Here is a 21,444-nt window from a genome sequence, read left to right on the forward strand (position 1 = left end):
ACCAAAAAAATGGTTTGTGGCAAGAGGTGTTGCACGCAGTACATAGAAGGTACCCTAATCCCGAGAATTCACAATTCTCAGATGATTGGGGACGGTCAAAGGTGAGAGACGCGCTTCAGAACAAGAGGTCTCATCTTATGACGTGCGCCAAGGAGTCACTGCAGAGACAAGAGCAGGGGCGCCCTGGATATGGCCAACAACCCAATTTCCACCGTAAGGAGTGGAAAGAGGCCAAGAAGAGAGCAGCGGAGAAAATGACAAGTCGCCAGCATGCAGAGGCGTGACGTATCTAGATGGCAACCATGGGATCGTCGCATTATGGATCGGGTGGCAGGGAGTCATGGGAGGCTGAGTTTGTAAGTATTATTTGATTTCTTTTTTAAAATTAAATTTTGTAATTTGTTTCACTTCATTATGTAGTGTGTTTTAATACGTTGTATGTTCAAATTGTTTTGTAGTATCATATCGTTGGTAGCATGCCTACTCCTAGAGAGGTAGGCTATCATCAAGGTCATAACTGGGCGTCCATTTGGCAGCATTTCTACGAGGAGGGATTCACCACGGAGGAGCAATATAATCACACATGAGGATTTCACCACCAAAAGAGATATGATTTATTTTTACATGAAAAGTATAGTTAACTCTAATTTATTGTTTGTAATGGTATTTATATATCTTAATCCTTTGTGTAGGCAAACCTTGATGTAGTTGAGGATAGCGAAGGGGGGACTAGTAGTAGCGGTGGCAGAACGGCAGCGGCACAGGCAGCGGTGGTGGTAGCAATGATGATGCCTCTTCTGAGGAGATATAGAGGAGCCCCATACATGCATGCCTCCCCTTGGCTTGTAATTTTCATTTTTGATATGTGTTACTTTTAGCTAGTGCTTATGACCATGACCATGCTTGAGGTCACAAGCACTAGAACTCATAATGTAAAAAAAGTTTCATCTATATATATGAAATTTCATGTTCTACATACATTGTTTTGTTTTCAGTATCCAATCTTCAAAATAATCTTTCTCTATTTTCCCTAAGCATACAATTTGATGTTGATGGGGGGAAAAACACCTCTCTGGTTTTTTTTTTTCATACCTTTGTTTTGCGCGTCTATCAGCGCGTCTAAATTGTAGGATAAATGCGCATCTATTCTCGTCAAAAACTTGCAGAGTAAACGCTTTTTTAGACGCGTAGATACACGCGTGTATAGATGCACAATATGAATATATCCACTTTTTTATAAATATGATTATATATTTACATAGCACGTCAATACGCGCGTTTATATGCGCATCTACGTGGGCATGTAACTCCGACTATAAGCGCGCTTTTAGACGCGATACTGTAGACACAGAAGTAGATGTAGTAATAAATGCGCTCGCCGACATTTTTTTTCACAGTTCAAATATTGCATCTACAAGCACGTCTATGGAGCCTTTTGGTTGTAATGGTGATCTTCTGGTGAGGGTGATCGTTCGCAACCTCCTAGGCAACCCCCACACAAGCCTCGTCCTCTCCCTTGACTCTCCCTCCTCCCTCTCTGTCGACTACCCTCTGCCTCGCTGAACACATGTGCTTCTGCAAATGCACGTGCGTCGGCTGACGCTTGTGCTTCAGCCGATGCATATACAGGTGCTTCACGTGGAGTACCTACAATTGGAGTTTGGACATTTGGTGTTTGGGAAGCAGTGCTAGGCAAAGATGTCAAAGGTGTTCTAAACATGACACTGAACACCTCCTCTGCTGTGGGAGAGTGGCCAAGGTATCTAGTCATCTCTCCCATGAAGTCTTCCTTACTAGGAAAACCTCAAAAAATGCATTGACCCCTCTACCAAACAAGCCCAATGTATCATTCATGCGATCCAAATCTGGGTCATTGCTAGATGAATTAGGATGCGACATCTGCAAACAAAACACAGAAAAAAGACAAATTCATACAATTCCAGAAATAAAAAATTGCTTTTTATCAGAGTTGGCTGGCACGTGTATAATCGCCTCTAAAATGCAGGATAGACACGCTCTCAGATGCATCCCTGAGGTCAACCCTCTTGTCAGAGCGTGTGTATATCCGCATCTGAGATGCAGAATACACCCGCCTAGAGACGCGACTCTGAAATCAAAGCTTATGGGCAGGGTGCATGTATTCCTGTATCTCACATGCAGGATACACACGCCTGGAGACGCGACTCTGAAGTCAAAGCTTCTTCTGTGTAGAGCGTGTGTATTCTCGCGTCTCAGATGCAGAATACACGTACTATGAGATGCGACCGCAGACGCAATGACAACAAACATAGCTCCACGTCTATACCTGCGTCTGTACTGAAATTTAGACGCGCTGGCAAACGCACTCAGTCGGCTGATTTCAATCCGACGACCGCCATTCATGATTTATTTGTGCTATAAAAAGTTCAATCATAGATCCTAATATATATATATATATAGAGAGAGAGAGAGAGAGGACTCACCTTGGGTGTTTGGTGTGGCGGATGGTGGCACTTCTTCCTTGTCCTTCTTCCTCTCCTTGGTGAGTTACTCTCCCTTGATGCTTGCTTGCTACTTGTTGTCTCCTCCCTTTGCTTCTTCTTCCTCTTATTCTTGTCTCTCTTGTTCTATCTTTTTTCCTCTCCTTGGCTTTCCTTTTTCCCCTCTTATCTCTTTGAAGTGAAATAAGAGGTGAGTCATGAGGAGGTGAGGCATGAAGAGACTACATGTCGGCTAAACTCGAGCTTTAGAACGTGCAAAAAATGCAGGAAAGGAAAGGTGCAGTTTGAAAAGAAATTTTTCAAGTATCTTTTGAATTTTGATGTTTGCATCTATTTTTGCGTGTATATGCGCATCTACGATTATGTAAACGCACATATAGACGCGAAGTTAGACGCGCAAATAGACGCAGATTTAAACGCATAGGTAAATATAGATATAGACACGCATTTAGCTTTTATCATGAGTTTTTGTTTTTAAGATAAGTTTGATAGTAAGTTCTTATCATAAGTTTTTATGTATTTATGATAAGTTTTGTGTATTTAAAATTGAGATCTTAGAATAATTAATATGCCAACTTGCAGTTTTTATGTAAACATATGAATAATAAATTTGATGTTGTCATGAACTAGGTTTAATCATGTCATCGTCATCACCTAGTGCGGTGCATGCTGATGAGTCAACGAGCACATCCTCAAGTGAGGATGAAACATTAGGTCTTTATAATCGAGATGGATGGCTATGATGAAAAATTAAATGCATATGTGATCGTTGTCAAGGGTGTATTTTTTTAGCACGTTGAGTTGCAATGTCACACCTAAGCATGTATGGAGAATGGGACCGAGAAAAATCACCGATATTCATTGTTTTTCAAAAACACTAAGATTGCTAGTCTATGTTACTCAATATATATCAACGTACATGAAACTCCCTTTTGTGGTTGAGCAAGATGTAGTGCCACATCCTCATATGCTCCCTCCCAGGCGTCGAGAGGCTGCAAAACATCGACGCGAGGAGGCAGAGTCTTCAAGAAGAGTGAAGACTAACAACCATGATAGTAGCCCTCATGAAATGTCCCATCAAGTTTTAGAGGATGAGGATTTGGACAACATGGTACACCATCTATTTTCACAACCAAACTTTTTCCGTTCTTCGTGCGTCCCTCGAGATATATAACTTGCAAACAATTTATGGATGGAGTAATGTCAGTTTGAATGCGTTATTGAAGTAGGTATCAATTTAGTTTGGCTTATGAATCATAATATTAATCATTCTATTTTGAAATCAGACACAAATATATGTTGGTGGTTTTTTAACTCACTTAAAAAAATATATGTATGTTATTATCACAAATGCTTCCAAAAGGAAACAAATTGCCAACTAAGAGAGAGCAAGCAAGACATTACTTGAAATCTCTGAGAGGCCTCGATTATGTTAAGATCCATGCATGTGTCAATGATTGTGTCTTATCTGGGATTCATGAGTTCGCACGAGAGTGTCCTATTTGTAGCGAATCAAGATACGAAGTGGAGATGAAGTCAATGGATATGCCTCGTAAGGTTTTGCAACATTTTTTGATTTTTCCACATATTCAACTTATGTTCAAGTGTAAGTCTATTGGAAAGCTCATGTCATGGCATGCTAGTCATCGTTCAAGTGATGGAAAATGGAGGATCCCTGCAGACACATCGGCATGGCAACATATAGATCATTTGTGGGCCGTTTTCAAAGAAGAGCCAAGAAATTTGAGATTTGTTTTAGGTATGGATGAAATCAATCCATTTGGCATCAAAAGCACATCATACAGTGTATGGCCAGTGGTATTGGTGAACTATAATATTCCTCCATCCATGGCAATTAAAAAGGGACATGTAATGTTGTCCCGTCTGATTCCTAGAAAGCATAAGGTAAAGAACATGGACATTTACTTAGAGTCTTTGATTGAAGAGTTAGAAATGTTATGGGAAGATATTGAGGTGCAAGATACAAGCGCATTTGCATCCTCTAGAGATTTCACGTGAAAGGCTATGTTGTTGTGGACCATGCATGACTTTCTAAGATACAGAGGGTGTTCAGATACATGTATATAACTCTATAATTGAAATTCAAGACTTGAATCAATTGCATTTTATTAATTCACTTGTTTGTTCATGTTTAACGATATCAGGATATCATGCATGTCCTATTTGCGGTCCCTCTCTAGTTTCCTCTAGGTCGGCACGTTTAAAGAAGGTTATCTATGACAATCATCATCGATTTCCTCCTATTGACCATCCCTAATATGTTCTCCCTACTAATGGAATGACTCCACAATCTCTAACCATTCAAGATTGAAAGGAGAAATGGATTAATGCCAACAGCCACCCTACACTCGGCATGAGTCGGTAAGAAGTGCATTTCTCTCGATTGACTTTAAAGTATTTAGCATGATAAATTATTTGCATAATACATTGTTTATTTGTTAGGTTCTCTATATTTTTTCATCTTTCGTATTGGACTGAACTCAAGATCAATCACCTGTTGGACCCCATGCACATATTCAAAAATGTTGTATCTACATTATGGGATCACTTGATAGGGGCTCGTGATTCAGTCAATGTAAGGGAGGATTTACGTAACATTGGTCGCATGAGACGAGCCTGACCATGCATTGGACCCAGAGGAAAGATTGAGCTATCCCATGCACCTTGGATGTTGTCAAAGAACGAGGAAAAAATAGTGAAGGAAAAAATATGTAGCTTTCGAACACCCACAGGATGTATGAGATGTCTCAAGGGAGCCTTCATAAAGAAAAAGAAAAGAGCTGTGGCGCAACTATCTGGTTTGAAGTCGCACGATTGGCACAAAATGACTCAAGGAAGGGTATCTCTAACCATGAATATAGTAATTAGTGAAGTAACTATGTGTAAACTTTGAGGTATGATGACTTTTTTGTCAACTAATCATTTGATCTATGAATATTGCTTACATTCAGTTCATACTTCCTATTAGCATATCCCATTGTGTATCCAAAGATGTACGTGATATCATTTACAAGATGGGAGAGCTTGTGAGGTGTGTATACATTGTATTTTTTCATTATATATCTTTGAATTTCAACAAAAAAACAAACAATTGTCAAATACATCCTGATAGATACGTGAGCTTGAAGGAAATTGATCCAAACACATTGCAAGATGCTCGAGTATTATCTGTTGAGGTGGTTTGTTGTATGGAGGAAATTTTTCCTCGATCCATTTTGACTACTTAATTACATTTACTCGTACATTTGATTGATGAGATCGTACTTTGTGGGGCAGTTCATGCAAGGTGGATGTTTTTTCTTGAGCGCTTCATGAAAACCTTGAAAGATTTTATGAGGCAAAAAACACGGCCTGAGGAAAGCATGGCTGAGGGTTGGTTAGTGCAATCATCCCTTGTTTATATCTTTGAATATCTTGTTGAAGTGGACCCCTCTCAACCACGACTATGGAAAGATGATGAAGACTTGAGGATGACCTCTATAATACCTCAAGGAAAAGGAATGAGTAAAGTGCTAACAAAATAAGAACTTCGTAAGTTAAATAGTTTCTGTGTGCTCAATAGTGATGTAATGAGCAAATGGGTGACACTATATAATGAAGCAAGGGCAAGAAGAAAAATTGAAAGACAATCATTTTGCACCAGATATGGATATAATGTCTCATTTCCAGATCATCTAAATGCGTTCCCACGTCATATTGATATAGATTGGTTACATGAGAAAATGGAGAGAATGGAAAAAGAGGAGGAAATTAATATATCTCAAGAAGAGTGGGAATACGCACGAGGTTGCTTATCAAAGGTGAGACATACTATCAATTAGTTTGTTTCTAGTTATATTTTATATAATAAATTGACATGTTTGATCTTAATCTTTTACTACTAGTGCACATTATTCAATGCTATTTGGTGTGAGGGTAAACATCTTCAAACTCAACGTATAGATGAAAAGAGAAATACCCAAGATTATGGTGTCCTTGCTCACTTCGAGGATGCCAATGGTACCATGGAAGGTTATTGTGGCTTGATCCAAGATATTTTGAAGCTTGACTTCAGACGATTCTTTATATATGTACTAGATGTGAAGTGGTAACAAATGGTGAGCATTGCACAATCAGACATCATCCAAGTGGTTTTGTAATCATTGACTCTACAAAATTTCACCAAAACAAGAATGACACATTAGTACTACCTCAACAATACGAGCATGTATATATGTAAAAGTTAATTTTTATATATATATGCATGCGATACATATACACAATATAATAAGTTTTTAAGTTTCTTGCTTTTGTTTTTCAAATACAGGTTGTGTATCATCCAATGGTAAACAATAACCGATGGTGGTATGTCATCCCTATATCTAATCCTTCAAAACCAATATATGGTAATATTACCGACATAGAGATAGTAGATGACAATCCAACAATTAATGATGATGTACATGATGACACCATAATGGATTATATGTGTGATATAGTACAAGATGAACCTCGCGAGGATGTTCAAGGAAACACAGAAGAGGACAATAATGCGGTTGATGATATTGATGAAGTTATTGAGTAATATAGCAACACATCTGAGAGTGGGATAGACTTATTTTTATCGTTACCTCTTGGTAACATAGACCTAGAAGTAGATAGTTTAGCAAGGGCTGATCTTATTGAAGATGAGATGGATCATTCACTGTAACATACTTAATTTGCTTAATGATTCAATGTGTATTCTTAATTCTATGAAAAATATCATGCACACATGTGCATACTCAAGAATCAATAGTCAAGTTTAAAGCTAAATTGAATTTTTCATTAAAAAAAGGAATTATTTTTTATCATCTTCAAGTAGAGAAATTATGAGATACGTGCAATGCTTGCTACTAATTGTATAATAAGGTTTATGTCGCTTGCCACTAATTACTTATAGCAGGCTTTGCTTGTCAACTGGAGGAACTGCCATTCATTAGAGAGCAATGCAAAAATAATTATTAACTCTGGTTTTTTTATTATATTAAGTCCAATTTTAGGTGGTTAAATAATTACGCGTCTATTTGTGTGGATATATAGACGCAAAATTCGTGTTTATTTACACGCTCTTTTACATGCACATATAGATGCAATGATAGGTGTGCTTGACTTTGCGCGTCTAACATGCGCGTCTATTCATCGTTTTTGTTGTGGTGATGGATTTTTGTTTTCAATTCTCGTGCCTTCAAATCCATTGTGTTTTTTCCAAGTGCAAAATTTGATATATGGGAGGGGAAAAAAAACCAGAGAGCATGTCGTTGCTTTGTCTCTGGTTTTTTTTTCCAGTTCTGTTCTTCGCGTCTATCTGCGCGTCTAAATTGCAGAAAATGTGCGTCTATAATCACGTCTAAAATGCAGAGTACACGCACTATATAATTAAAATTTAAAAAATAAATTAAATATCTTTTTTTTAAAATGAGATTTTTGGTTTTGTGTTCGTGTCTATCGGCACGTGTAAAAGCACGTCTATAGGCATGTCTATATGCCCGTCTAATTTGCCATGTAGATGCGCTGGTAGACGCACAAAAAAAATTAAATAAATAACAATTTTGGTTTTTTTATGCGCTTGTATTCATGTGTGTATGAGCGCCTCTACCGCGCGTCTATTTTTGCATGTAAATTTCTTCATACATGGGACTATAGACGCGAAATTGTAGACGCGCAAATAGACGGGCGGGTAGACGTGCCCGTAAGATTTTCTCTCAATTCAAAAATCGCATCTAAAAGTGCGTTAAGAGGCCTAATCATCAGAGCAGCAACACAGAAGTAGTAGAGATACTTGAATAATTCAAAGATGTAATGCCAATGAAGCTACCCAAGGGCCTACCACCCAGATGGGATGTGGATCATAAGATTGAATTGATTCCAAGATCTGCCCCACCGGCCCGACCACCCTACCGCATGAACCACACCGAGCTCATGGAACTGAAGAAGCAGCTGCATGAATTAGAGGAACAAGGTTCATCCGCCCCAGTAAATCCCCCTTTGGTGCCCCAGTGTTATTTGTCAAGAAGAAGGATGGGAGTCTTAGACTTTGTGTAGATTATAGGGTCCCTTAACAAAATCACCATTTTAAAAAAATACCTAATGTCCCTGGTGGAGGACCTCTTAGATAGATTACACAGAGCCAGGTACTTTAGCTGCATAGACCTTAGATCAAGTTACCATCAGATCCGCATAGCAAAAGAAGATATTCCTAGAACAGCCTTCCGCACCTGCTATGGTAGTTTTGTGTGGTTAGTCTTAAGATTTGGCCTAAGTAATGGGCCAGGCACATTTTGTAGCCTCATGGATAGAGTCTTTAGACCCGAGATAGATGTCTTTGTCATTATCTATATTGATGATCTCCTAGTCTATAGCAAAACCTTCGAGATATCACAAGCAACACTTACGCCTAGTCTTTGAGAAACTGCGGCAACATCAGTTATATGCCAAACCTAGAAAATGTGAGTTCGCAGTGACAGAGTTGAAATTCTCAGGCTTTATTGTAGGAGCAGCTAGTATCAAAGTGGATCCTAAGAAAGTGGAAGATGTCCAAAGATGGCCTGTACTGAAAACTGTAAGAGAACTGTAGGAGTTCCTCTGCTTCACAATATTTTGCCGAAGGTTTATCAAGGATTATAGCCTCATCATTGCCCCCCTCTCCCACCTCACCAAAGAAGATCACTCTTTTACATGGGGGAGTGCGCAACAGGAAGCTTTTGAGTAGATGAAGAAAAGCATGAGTCAAACTCCCATCTTGAAGGTATCGAATTTCACCAAACCCTTCGAGATATCCACAAATGCATCTGATTATGGCATAGGAGGTGTACTGGTGCAAGAAGGCCACCCCATAGCTTATGAGTCCAAGAAATTTACAAATTCTGAAACAAGGTGGAGTACACATGAGAAAGAAATGCTAGCAGTCATCCACTGACTCAAGAAATGGAAGCACTATGTTCAAGACAAGTACACAATAGTCTTCACAAACAATATCTCTCTCAAATACTTCCAATCACAACCCAAGTTATTGGCAAAGCAAGCTCATTGGCTAGACTTCCTAGCAAAATTTGACCTAGAGATTAAACACAAGCCTAGCTCCACCAACAAGATAGCAGATTTCTTGAGCCATAAAGCTAACTTGAAAGCCGTCAGTGTGGTCAACAGCAACTTTATGGAGTTAGTCAAGGAGGCCTTGGAACAGGACCACGAGATGCACAAAATTATCCAAGATGTGGAAGTTGACAAAACCGTGCATGGAATGTATACCCTTGAGGAGGGTATCCTATTTGTAGCCAAGAGATTGTATATCCCCAATAATTTGGAGTTGAAGAAACTCATCCTCCATGAAAGACATGATGGCAAACTTGGAGGACACGAAGGGCAACGCAAAACCTTGGAGACCCTTAGGAATCAATTCTTTTGGCCCAACATGAAGGAGAAAGTCATCAACTACATCAAAACCTACCCCACTTGCCAACTTGTAGAAGCACCACGCTCAAAGCGAGCAGGATTACTACAGCCATTTCCCATACCAAATGGGCCATGGGATGTCGTCAATATGGATTTCATTGTGGAACTTCCCGAGTCCCATGGATACACAATCATCTTTGTAGTGGTGGACTATTTCTCCAAGCAAGGCCACTTCATCCTAGCCAAACCACCACTGAACGCTAAGGAGGTAGCCTTCCTCTTCTTCACACATGTATTCAAACTCCATGGCTTACCCTTGGCCATAGTATCAAATAGAGATGGAAGATTCATGAGCGACATGTGGAAGGAACTCTTCAAAACCGTGGTAACACAATTGAGATTCTCCTCATCCTTCCACCCTGAAACTGATGGACAAACAAAATGAATCAACCAAGGCATTGAAGATTATCTCAGAAGCTATGACCGAGTGGACCAGAAAGATTGGGCCATGTACCTTGATGTCTTGTAATTCCACTACAACAGCTCTGTCCACTGGGCAACGAGTTACACCCCCTTTGAATTGGCAATAGGAAAAGAAGTCATTAATCCACTGGCCTTAGCATCCAGAGCGGCCAAAGAGGAAGATCAAGATGCAGAGGAGTTTCTGAAGAAATCGAGAGATCAAAATGTGATGTCCAAGCAGAGCCTAGAACAAAGCAAAATCACTACGACTGAGCAAGCCAACAAAAAGAGGAAGGCCGTACTATTCACCAAAGGAGACATGGTCCTAGTCAGCTCTAAGAATATGTCACTCCCCAAGAACATGACTCCCAAGTTCAACCACCGCTACTATGGACCCTTTTGAATCACTTAAGTGCTAAACGAAGTCACCTACAAACTCAACCTGCGAGATAGTATATGTGTCCATAATGCTTTTCATGCTCGTCTTCTGCGCAGGTTCTATCCCGACAACCAATGGGGACAATGTGTAGTAATGCTCCATTCCAATGGTCCTTTTCAAGTAGAAGCATTCCTTCGACACCGAGAACAAAGAGGATACCCCGAGTACCTCACCAAGTGGCACGGTCATCCACTCAAGAAAGCCAGTTGGATTTCAAAAGTGAAGGCTCGTGCAAAGACGTATTCGCCCTTTGGCTCAAGGAGAACCCCACTACTCCTTCCAATGCCCCTTGAGCAGCCTCTTCAACAAACAAGCGGTTCTCAATCATAGACCCAGAACCCCTCCACTCCTCAAATGTAATTGAGTCGAGGGTGGATTCGCACGGTAATCCCAACATCAATAACTCCAATAGAGCCCTAAACAAGTCTAGATGGGCAGACATTTACTAGCTTGCTAGAAAAGGTTGTGTTAAGACCTCCAAGTCCTAGTGCAGGAGACACTCACCAGTCTAATAGTATAGACTGTGTTAAGACCCCGCGGTCACATAGACCGGTAGACATTGACCACCTTGATAGAAAAGGTTGTGTTAAGACCTCGGATTAGTCAAATAAAACACTACCCTTAGATTGCTGAGGATAGCAACCCAGTAGGCGGGGGTGAGTGTAAGGGCTTTGTAGCTATACCATGTCGTTATCACCGGAAACACCTATATAGGGAGTAGTAGTGACTCAAAGCCCTGCCTTGTTTCCACTCTACGTGTGATTCCCTATACCCAATGGTGAACCTATACATCAACCAAAACCCTTGTCAGTAGCAGCTGAGGAATCGTAGATCTAGATATCTAGTTTGAAGGTCAGTAGGTATTGGCACTAGCAATGAGAGATCAAAATGTATCTATCATGAAAGGAAAGAATGAGCTGCAGATATGTAGACAACAATGATAGTGAAGGACTAGACCGCCAGATAAGAAATTATAAGTATGGATGATGCGGTAAGGAGTAAGAGAGATCATGCCATGTTATGGGGAAGATTGTAAGTTCAGTGTAGCGATAATAGTAAAATTGCAGGTCTATATGCACAGGTAGGTTCATATCATAATAACAGCATCAGTGACAATGCTTTACAAAGGAGGGGCTACATCAAGGAGTACACCTAGGCATGCAATTTCATTTTACAAAAAAGAGCTTGATTTGAAATTTTTGCATGAATTGCAATAATTCTAGTGTGACTCATAATGTAGAGAAGAATCAAACTAGTTTACACTGGTACTTTAAATTTTAGGTTTGAAATGCTTTCCATTTAATCTCCACACATTTGTCATGATGGGTATGCATGTTCAGATCAAGAAACTAATATGAAATCACTACTTGCAAATGCATTTGACTGATACTATTTTTTCATTTGGACTATGAACTAGCCTATTGTTATTATGCTCATTTCTTGAATGAATTTATGCAATATACCAACTGACTTGGAAATAGGATAGAAGTTGTTACTACTAGAACTTGGCTTGTAAGCACTACAACTCTCGCAATCAAGTTCAGTGTGTGAGCCTGATGGGAAATTAGTTAAGGATCATCATCCATCACATAGCTCTCTAGACTCCTAGCCTAGTGGGACTTCTTGCTTGAGTCTAAAAGCTTTGGAGATGTATGCTGTTTCATTGGGCCTTTTTGTTTTCCTTTCCATTTAAGTTTCAATATTGTTTAAAAACAAGTTAAGATGTTTGGTTAGTTTGGCAAAAAAGGTTTTGGAAAATTGTGCGCACATTATTCTTTGATGAAGAGGATAGTCTGATGGATGATTCCACTTCAGAGAGTTACCGGCTTAGGCCGATAGCAAGCATTGGAGATGAGTTTGATCAAGGAGATCTCGATAGTACGTTTGATCAAAGAGATCCTTGATAATAATCAATAGTGATTGAATCTCAGAATCAAATGGTATGATAGTTTATCTTTTAGATTATAAATTAGGTTGTAGGTCAGAGCCATCCAAGAATGTCACTGATGGAAATGTCAAGCTAGATAATCAGAAATTGGAGGTTGGTCTTGAAACCCCTACTCCACTCATTTATATGGTAAACAATAGAAATGGAAGGGCATTAACTAGTTTTAACAATCCAAAATAGCTAACTCAAAAATGTAATCTGAAATCAACATTTGAGAATAAGGTGATAACTGGAGAGCTCTAAAAAGAAACTCCTACAACTATTCCAATTACGCAAACCTCACAAAGGTCACTGTAAGGTCGAGATAGATGTATGCATAGCTGACAAGACCTCACAAAGGTCACTGTAAGGCTGAGACAAGTGTCAACTCAGATCACTCTTCTATCCAACTGTAATATCTATGTGTCAAGTAGCATCTCCCACTAGAACAAAAGTTGAATGATGCTCAACAAGAAAATAAATCTCAAAACATCATGGGGAAGGCATCCATACATCCAAGATTAGGTAGCATGTGATAGGATCGTAGACCTCAAGGTAACCTGAAGCTCATAGGTGTTAACCAATGTAGCATTAAAGCATAACCCATGAAAGAAGTGGCAGTCCCCATGACATCTAAGGCAATGTATTCGAGCTCCAAAACTTCAAATGTAGCCCAAATATGAAGCTCAATTTTTTTCCATAGCATAGTCAAATGTGTGGTAGCAATGGCATCCAATGTAATCCCCAAATGGCATAAGTGCTTCAATACATAGAGTTGCCCAAGTAAGTGATAGGCTAAAAGAAATGGCCAACGGTAGAAATCTCTATATAAACTCACATATGTCAACCCAACATGAAGCTCAAAAGCATATCCAAGCCTTATATAACATCCAACATCATAGCCATGTCCACAATAAGCATCAATGAAGCTCGTGACATGAATTAGTGGTGGTTGTCCTTGTGAGTAACTAGTATGTTGCCGCGGGGGGTTCACTCATGAATATATGTATATATAATGTGAGTTCAAAATAAGGGGTTTTTAAAAGACCATTTCTATACATTTTTTACATACAAAAGGGTGTCATATAAAGGGATTACTTAGAAATTGAATAGAAAAGGGTTTGTTTTATTCAAGAAAATTTCACAGGTTAGGATATTTATAAATAGGCCATGAACGTAGATTATATAGAGAAGATATATATAGTGAAGCCCCCGAGTATGTTGCCCTGCTTTTAGCAATGATATCTGTGTAAGACTAAGCCAAATTTGGGCTTTGATCAGTCCCAAAAGCATGGAAAAACTTTACCACAACATCCTATCATCAAAGAAACTATATATGGGAGGCAATGGCATCATTATTTAAGCTCCAAACATGGAGAAATGACTGCTTCTGATAGGTTTTAACTGTTCAAAGAGTAGAGAGAGAGAAAGGGAAAGACTCCATATCCATGAGCCTTTAGGCTCTCAAGCTCATTCCTTCATTTTCACACACTCTACTGAAAAGCACACACACTCTACAAGATAAAGTGACCTAGTGTAAATGTAGACTAGACTGAATAACTCTAGTCAGGTCACTGACTGACTACTAACCTGACTTATTTAATGTAGTCACATGTAGACAGCTGTACACACTAGCTGCCATAGATGTCGGTCATAGATGAAGACACACTGACGGTGAGCTTGATTTCTAACATTCCCCCTCAAGCTCAAAAACAAAACTCAAATCATCTGCATCACTCCAAGTAGCTGTCTAAAGTGAATGAACTTATCTTTACCAAGTGATTTGGTAAAGATATTTGCTACCTAGTCTTCAGTCTTCACATGCTCCAAGTCAATCTGATCTGCTAAAACCATTTCCCTGATGAAATGGTAGTGAACCTCAATGTGTTTTGATCTTGCATGATAAACAGGATTGCTTGTTAACATAACACTGCTCAAATTGTCACAGTACAGCTTGACTTTGCTGTCCAAGTGTACTCCCAAGTCATTCAGTAACTTCTGTAACCACTTAGCTTCACAGGCTGCTAAGGCCGCACCATGATACTCTACTTCCATACTAGACAATGCAACTGTAGGTTGTTTCTTACTCTGCCAACTGATCATGCTACTACCCAATCCAAATGCATAGCCACTGGTTGACCTCCTGTCATATGTGCAACCAGCCCAGTCAGCATCAGTGTACCCCATCAAGTCAAGAGTTTTTCCATATGCATAAAATAGCCCATGATCTGTGGTACCCTTTACATATCTCAGAATTCTTCTGACTGCATCCAAGTGTGGTTTGCGAGGCTTCTGCATGAACTGACTGATCAGACCCATAGCATAACTCAAGTCAGGTCTAGTGATCGTGAGATAGATCAAGCTGCCTACCATCTGTCTGTACATAGTAACATTCTCAATCTCTGTCCCAAAATCAATCTGTAGCTTGACATTCTACTCCAAAGGCGTATCCATAGGCTTGCAATCAGCCATATCATATTTCTGTAACATGTCATGAGCATACTGCTTCTGTAGCAGCCATATGCCTCGAGGTGTAGAGACAACCTCAATCCCCAAAAAATATTTCAGCTCTCCAAGATCCTTGACCTTAAACTCAGCCTGTAAACATGTCTTTATTTCTGCAATCCCATTTTCATCATCTCCTGTAATGATTAAGTCATCAACATAGACAACTAGAAAAGCATAGCCACTATCTATCTTCTTTGCAAACAGACTATGATCAGCATCTCCCTATCGGAAACCATGTTGCTGTAAATAACTGCGGATACGAGCATTCCATGCTCTGGGTGCCTGTTTCAACCCATATAATGCATTTTTCAGCTGACATACATGTGCTGGAAATTCTGGATGTACATAGCCTTCGGGCTGTTCCATGTAAACCTCTTCCTATAATTCTCCATTGGGAAATGCATTCTTTACATCCATCTGCCATAGTTTCCATCCTCTAGCTGCTGCCAAAGCAATCACAGTTCTAACTGTAGCCATCTTTGCTACAGGGCTAAAAGTCTCCTCATAATCAAGACCATATTGCTGTGCATACCCTTATGTCCTTGACTTCCTTATGTCCCTTACTACTTCAACTACTCCAGAATCGTACAAGCTCAACATGGAGGAAGTTAAGGGAGCCTTGATGGTTTGTATTGAATGGTTTTCTTCTTCTCACATCTTGGAAGTTAAATTTGGATCTTAGGGTTCTTCTTATTATGGTCATCTTGATGGGCATAGTTGCATATTATATTCATCTTCACCAAAGGTTGTCTCTGTGTACATGTAGGACCTCTTCGCAGCTGGCAAGCACTGATATCATGGCAGTTTGTGTTGAATGGGCAATGACAGAGCTCCTATGTAATCCAAATGTGTTGAAGAAAGCTCAAGCTGAGCTTCATTCTGTAGTGGGAAAGAATAGCATGGTGCAAGAATCAAACATCCAATAACTCAAGTACTTGCAAGCCATTGTAAAGGAGACATTACGACTCCATCCACCGTCACCCCTTCTTGGAGCACGTGAAGCTTTAGACTCTTGTGAAATCATAGGATATTCCATACCCAAGGGCACACGTCTCATAGTCAATTCATGGTCATTGGGACATGATGAAAGTTTTTGGGAGAGACCTTTGGAATTTATTCTTGAAAGAGTCCTGCACATAAGCATTGATGTTCACGGACACAATTTTGAGCTAGTTCCATTTGGAGGAGGTAGACGCATATGCATGGGGATACCATTGGCCTTACAAGTAGGTAGGGAATCCGCCATCCTCTTCTTCTACTTTTTCATCCCCTAGACTAAGGGCAAGATCATCCTCGAGGAGCTCTCCTTCTTCTTTGACCACGGCTTTGGCCACAAGAAGAGATCGGTAGAGCAGTTGATGATCAATGCCGGGATGAGCCAAACCAGGGCACTCATGGTGATGTGAATGCTTGCTGAAGCTGCATTAATTTTGAATCAATGCATAGCTTCTAAGGCTTAAGGTTTAATTTTAAAGTTGCAATGTTGAATCAATATTTTCAGCATCAAATTGCATTCAAATCCTAACTTAAGAGATATTCCCTCCTCTCACTGCCAAATCGGTAAACTTTACTTACCCTTGTTATACTTATATTATATAGCCTTGAGAGGTGAGCCGCACACATAAGATGGTAGTCACAATAAGCATAACCAATTAACTTGGTAGTTCCAACATGGGCACACATTTGGCATAGTTTAACTATCCCAAGGTTTAATTTCTTTGAAGAACATGAGGCACACATTTAGCATAGTTTAATTTCTTTGAAGAACATGAGGCCTACTCGTAAGCATGTACATGTTAAATGTTTATCCACTATATTAAACAATTGCCCTTCATTTCATCCCCACTAAAATCAATAGATTGCATGCTATCCTTTTTCCTATAAGATTTGCTAATGTGAAGGGTTCCTAATCTATAAGAGATCTAATTCATATTCTCCAGAAACGATATGTACATGTGGACTAATGTATTGCATCTTACTCTCACACATGTACAAATTGCCCCAAAGACCTTGTACCCTAGTTCTTATCCTAAGGTACTTGAAAGTGTGTGTACAAATGCATCTACAATGTGTGAAAGTATTTGCACTCTTTTCCAAGAATCGTGCAAATTTGGCCTTATATATTACCTAAGTGCATAAGGTAATCATCTGCTTCAAAGGTCTAAGTAATTGAGTGGATAAGGTGTTCTTTTAGTAAAATGCTATGAGCCATAACGACATGGGATGGCCATTTTCTAGCTTGCCATCCTAGACCTAGCTTATCCTCAAACCAACCCACATCCCAATTCCATCCACTTATAAGAGCCCTCTTTGATGGTGACAAAGGAGGGCAATTCTAGTCCACATCCCCATTCCCAGAACCATCCACATCACTATGCTGTGAGCACTAAGTAGTAGAGTGTGATGGTGGTATAGTGTCTAAGTATTATATAATCATGTGCTAATGCTACCTAGAGTGATTCATGAGTGCCTAATGTGGCCTAAATTGCTGAGTGAGGTTATTGTCATTAAAAAATGAAGTTCTCAATGTGGTCAGAGAGTGCCTCGTGATCAAGGGTAAGAGAGTGGAGATGGTAAAGTGAGTTGAAATAAAGTGCATGATTGTGCAACTACGTGACTATGTGATTGAGTATGTGCATGTGGAAGAGTGTGCTTGAATTTTTGCCTAATTAAACATGTGGCCAAAGTGCTCCAAGTAGTTAGGACGATGTGCTTCAAGTGATCAAGTTCTCCAATGTGGCTAAACAATCATGTGGCCTATCTACATAGTAGTTGAGTGGACTAAGGTGCTTAAGTGGTTGGGTGAAAAAGGCAATGTGTGGTCTGCATGATGAAGAGGGCAAAGACAGTGTGGTTCAAGGGTACTAACCAATGTGGTGAATGCTCATGCATAGCCATGGTTGATGCAAATATATACCCATACAATATTGAGAGCTTGTAGATATGTTGCAAGATGAGACTCATGTAGGTACTTATGATATAGGGGAGATGCCATGTAAACCTCAACCTATAGCCAAGTGAGAAAAATGCTACTCGATGCAATGGGAACAACACTCCACTCGTCAATAAGCTAGTTACTTGTGCACAAGTGAGAGATTCAACTTCTTCAACTAATCTTGCTAATTCTTAGTCCCTTAAGATAATCTATGAAGTATGTGGTGTAATATTTTAGTGGTTCACTACACCAATACTTCAACCATTACTTTGCTACTATGATCATAGACCATGTGTAAGAATCAACTCCATGGTATCAGAGCGATGATTGCAATGGAAAATTGAGCCAAATTAATTACAAAAGCATATTATAACTAGCAAACAGTGTAAATGAGGATGACTCAATCGCACTCAAAATGATTAGTTCTAACATAAGCCTCAACTTAGCTCTAATATTTTATTTTTAATATTATAATTACAATTAATTAATGAAAATTTTAATGAATATGAATAAAATAAAAGAAAATAGAGACAACAATGCACTCTAAATAGATGAGTACAATCGCTTTAAAGCTAAAGCATATAAATAGCTTTATGTGATAACAGTCTCCATAATAGTAATAATTTCACATTGCACTCCACTAGTGATCAATATTACAATCATTACATCTCTATACTTGTCTAGTTATTTGCTCACCAAAAGTAAAACAAATTAATTGCCATTATCGTCTGTTTAGCACAATATGATCATCATCACACATATAAAAAGTTAGAATTGTACTACAACTAGGTCAAAATTAATGAGAATCCACAAAATGACTAAATACAACTTATTTTTATAGAAGTAACACATGATGTATAAGCCTATCTTACTCTCTATATTCTTTACCTTAAATTAGAATTAGACTCAATATATACTAGGCTTATACTACATTAAAGGTTAGTGTTAGGGCTAGGCTCGTAGTAAGGTAGAGCTTAAGCTTAGGCTTAGATTTAGATTGGATTAGTTATATAGGCAAGGTATATGCATAGGCTCCTCATACAGACAAACTAATAGAGGCTATAGAGTGGCTAGACATAGGTATGTCTAACATAAATATACAAGGGGTAGGCATAGGGTACACATATGGCAAGCTAGGAAAATACTAGGCATACTATAAGCCAATCCTATGTGTATACATAGTCTAAGCATATTCTAGGAAGAGTTTAGACATAGGGTAAGCATATGCTAGGAGCCAACGCCTAACACAACCCTATCCTATTCTATGGTTACCTTGTGCCTAGAAAATGCAAGATATAAGTTGTATTCTTATGCATATCATATAATGTTCCTACTTTATATTATCGAGCCAATGCCTAACCTAGCATGTGCTTATCCTATGCCTAATGCATAAGCTAGGCTATATATAAGCTATGGATAGGCTAGACTAAGCATAGGTTACACAAACTAGTGAGTATAGCTATAAGTGTGGAATCGAAAGCTTAGCTCATAAGTGAGTAATATACAAATGTAAATTTAAAATAAACTAATATTTATTTACTAGTTTTACCTAGCAAAATCGTGAGTCTACGTTAACTTGGAAGATTATCCATAATTTCCTAGTTAGATGATAGTACTTGCTAGTTATGACTAGTGAAAAAAAATAATCCTAGTTATGTTGATATTGTTACTAGATATAAAATAACTTACTAGATAATGTTACTAGATAAGGCTTCAACTTTCCAGATACTATCTAGAAAAAGGGATTTACTAGTTAGAAGAGATTCATGATGACAAAATTATCTAGTTATAACTAGAAAATTCTACATTCTTCCTAGTTTGGTTGCTATTCTTCCTAGTTATAGTGTGAACTTTCTATATAGTAAGTGGTCTAGAGTTTGTTGTGAATATGCCATAGAATTTTTTTAAAAATATGTGAATCGTTTCGAAGTTGCAAGGTGCTGCTTGCTTACGAGATCTCTCTCTCTCTCTCTCTCTCGGCTGTGGAAATGGTTGGGACTTGGAACTCTCTCTCTCTCTCTCTCTCTCTCTCTCTCATGTTCACCATTTATGGAGTGGTTTACAGTTACTTATGAAAAGCCTGTAGTGTGCTCTCTCTCTCTCTCTCTGTGGCTAGACTCCACAATGAATGATCTTCTGTCAAGAAAGTTCACGAGTATGCTGAGCTATGTGAATCTGCGGAAAGATGACCTAGACCTGGAGGCGGGAGCTGTCGTACGGGGAACAGAGATGGTGGCCATCGACCCCAACGACAGGAAGTTCCGCGAAGCAGTGGGTCTCGTCAACCAAGAGCTGGATAAGGTCAAGCTTCTCTTCACGGACCTGCAGAGAGCCAACAACGAGAGCAAGACGGTCGTTCGATTGGAGGACATGAAAGCTCTGCGGCAGCGCACTCATCAAAGCGCGTGTGCAAGAACTCAGCGAGGCCAACCTCGCAAACCGCAGGATCCCCGGCTGCGGGCAAGGCTCCTCTGTCGATCGCATGCGCGCGTCACAAATGATGGGACTGGGCCAGATCCCAGAGCTTCATGCACAAGTTCTATTCCGTCAGGGAGAGGGTCACGGCTCAGTACAGAGAGACTGTGGAGAGGAGGTATTTCACCGTGACAGGCCAGCACGCAGATGCGGCCACGATCGACTACATGATTGACACGGGGCAGAGTGAGACGTTCTTGCGGACGGCCGTGCAGGAGCAAGGGAGAGGCCAGATTCTCGACAGCATGAGGGAGATGCAAGAGAGGCATGAGACCGTGAAGGAGATAGAGAAGAGCCTGCTAGAGCTGCATCAGATCTTCCGGGACATGCAGGTCCGGGTTGAAGCCCAAGGGGAGACGCTGAACGATATCGAGGGCAATGTCAATCGTGCCAACTCTTTCATCAAGGACGGGACAGTTGAGGTGACAAAGGCTAAGGAGTATCAATCTCGCTCGCGTAAAATGGAAGTGCATAGCTATCCTAATCTTGCTCCTCGCGATCCTCATAATTCTGGTGGCCGTGAAGTTTATACGATCCTCCAGCTAACAAGAACGAACATTTCGATTGCATGAGAAGCTCGGGCTTACATTAAACTTGATCCATATTACCTTCAAACGGTCAATGGATTAGGCAAAACACAAACATGTGCCTATCGTCTAGCAGCAAACGAAACTAGACGCTTGAAAAAAAGGGATATGGTATGTAAAAGGACCTCTTAGTTGTGATGCAAGTGCACTCATTACACACTCAATATGGTACAGAAAGATAACACGATATGTGAGCT

The 21,444-nt window shown here is 39.7% G+C and overlaps 1 pseudogene; it reads left to right on the forward strand.

Annotated features, from left to right (window-relative positions):
* The first annotated feature begins 20,309 nt into the window (after positions 1-20,309).
* On the forward strand, positions 20,310-21,232 carry LOC148032529 (syntaxin-124 pseudogene; annotated as a pseudogene).
* Positions 21,233-21,444: the final 212 nt, after the last annotated feature.

Source organism: Lygodium microphyllum, chromosome 8 (genome assembly GCF_053477565.2).
Source record: "Lygodium microphyllum isolate KBCC chromosome 8, Lygodium_microphyllum_v1.1.10, whole genome shotgun sequence".
NCBI lineage: Eukaryota > Viridiplantae > Streptophyta > Polypodiopsida > Schizaeales > Lygodiaceae > Lygodium > Lygodium microphyllum.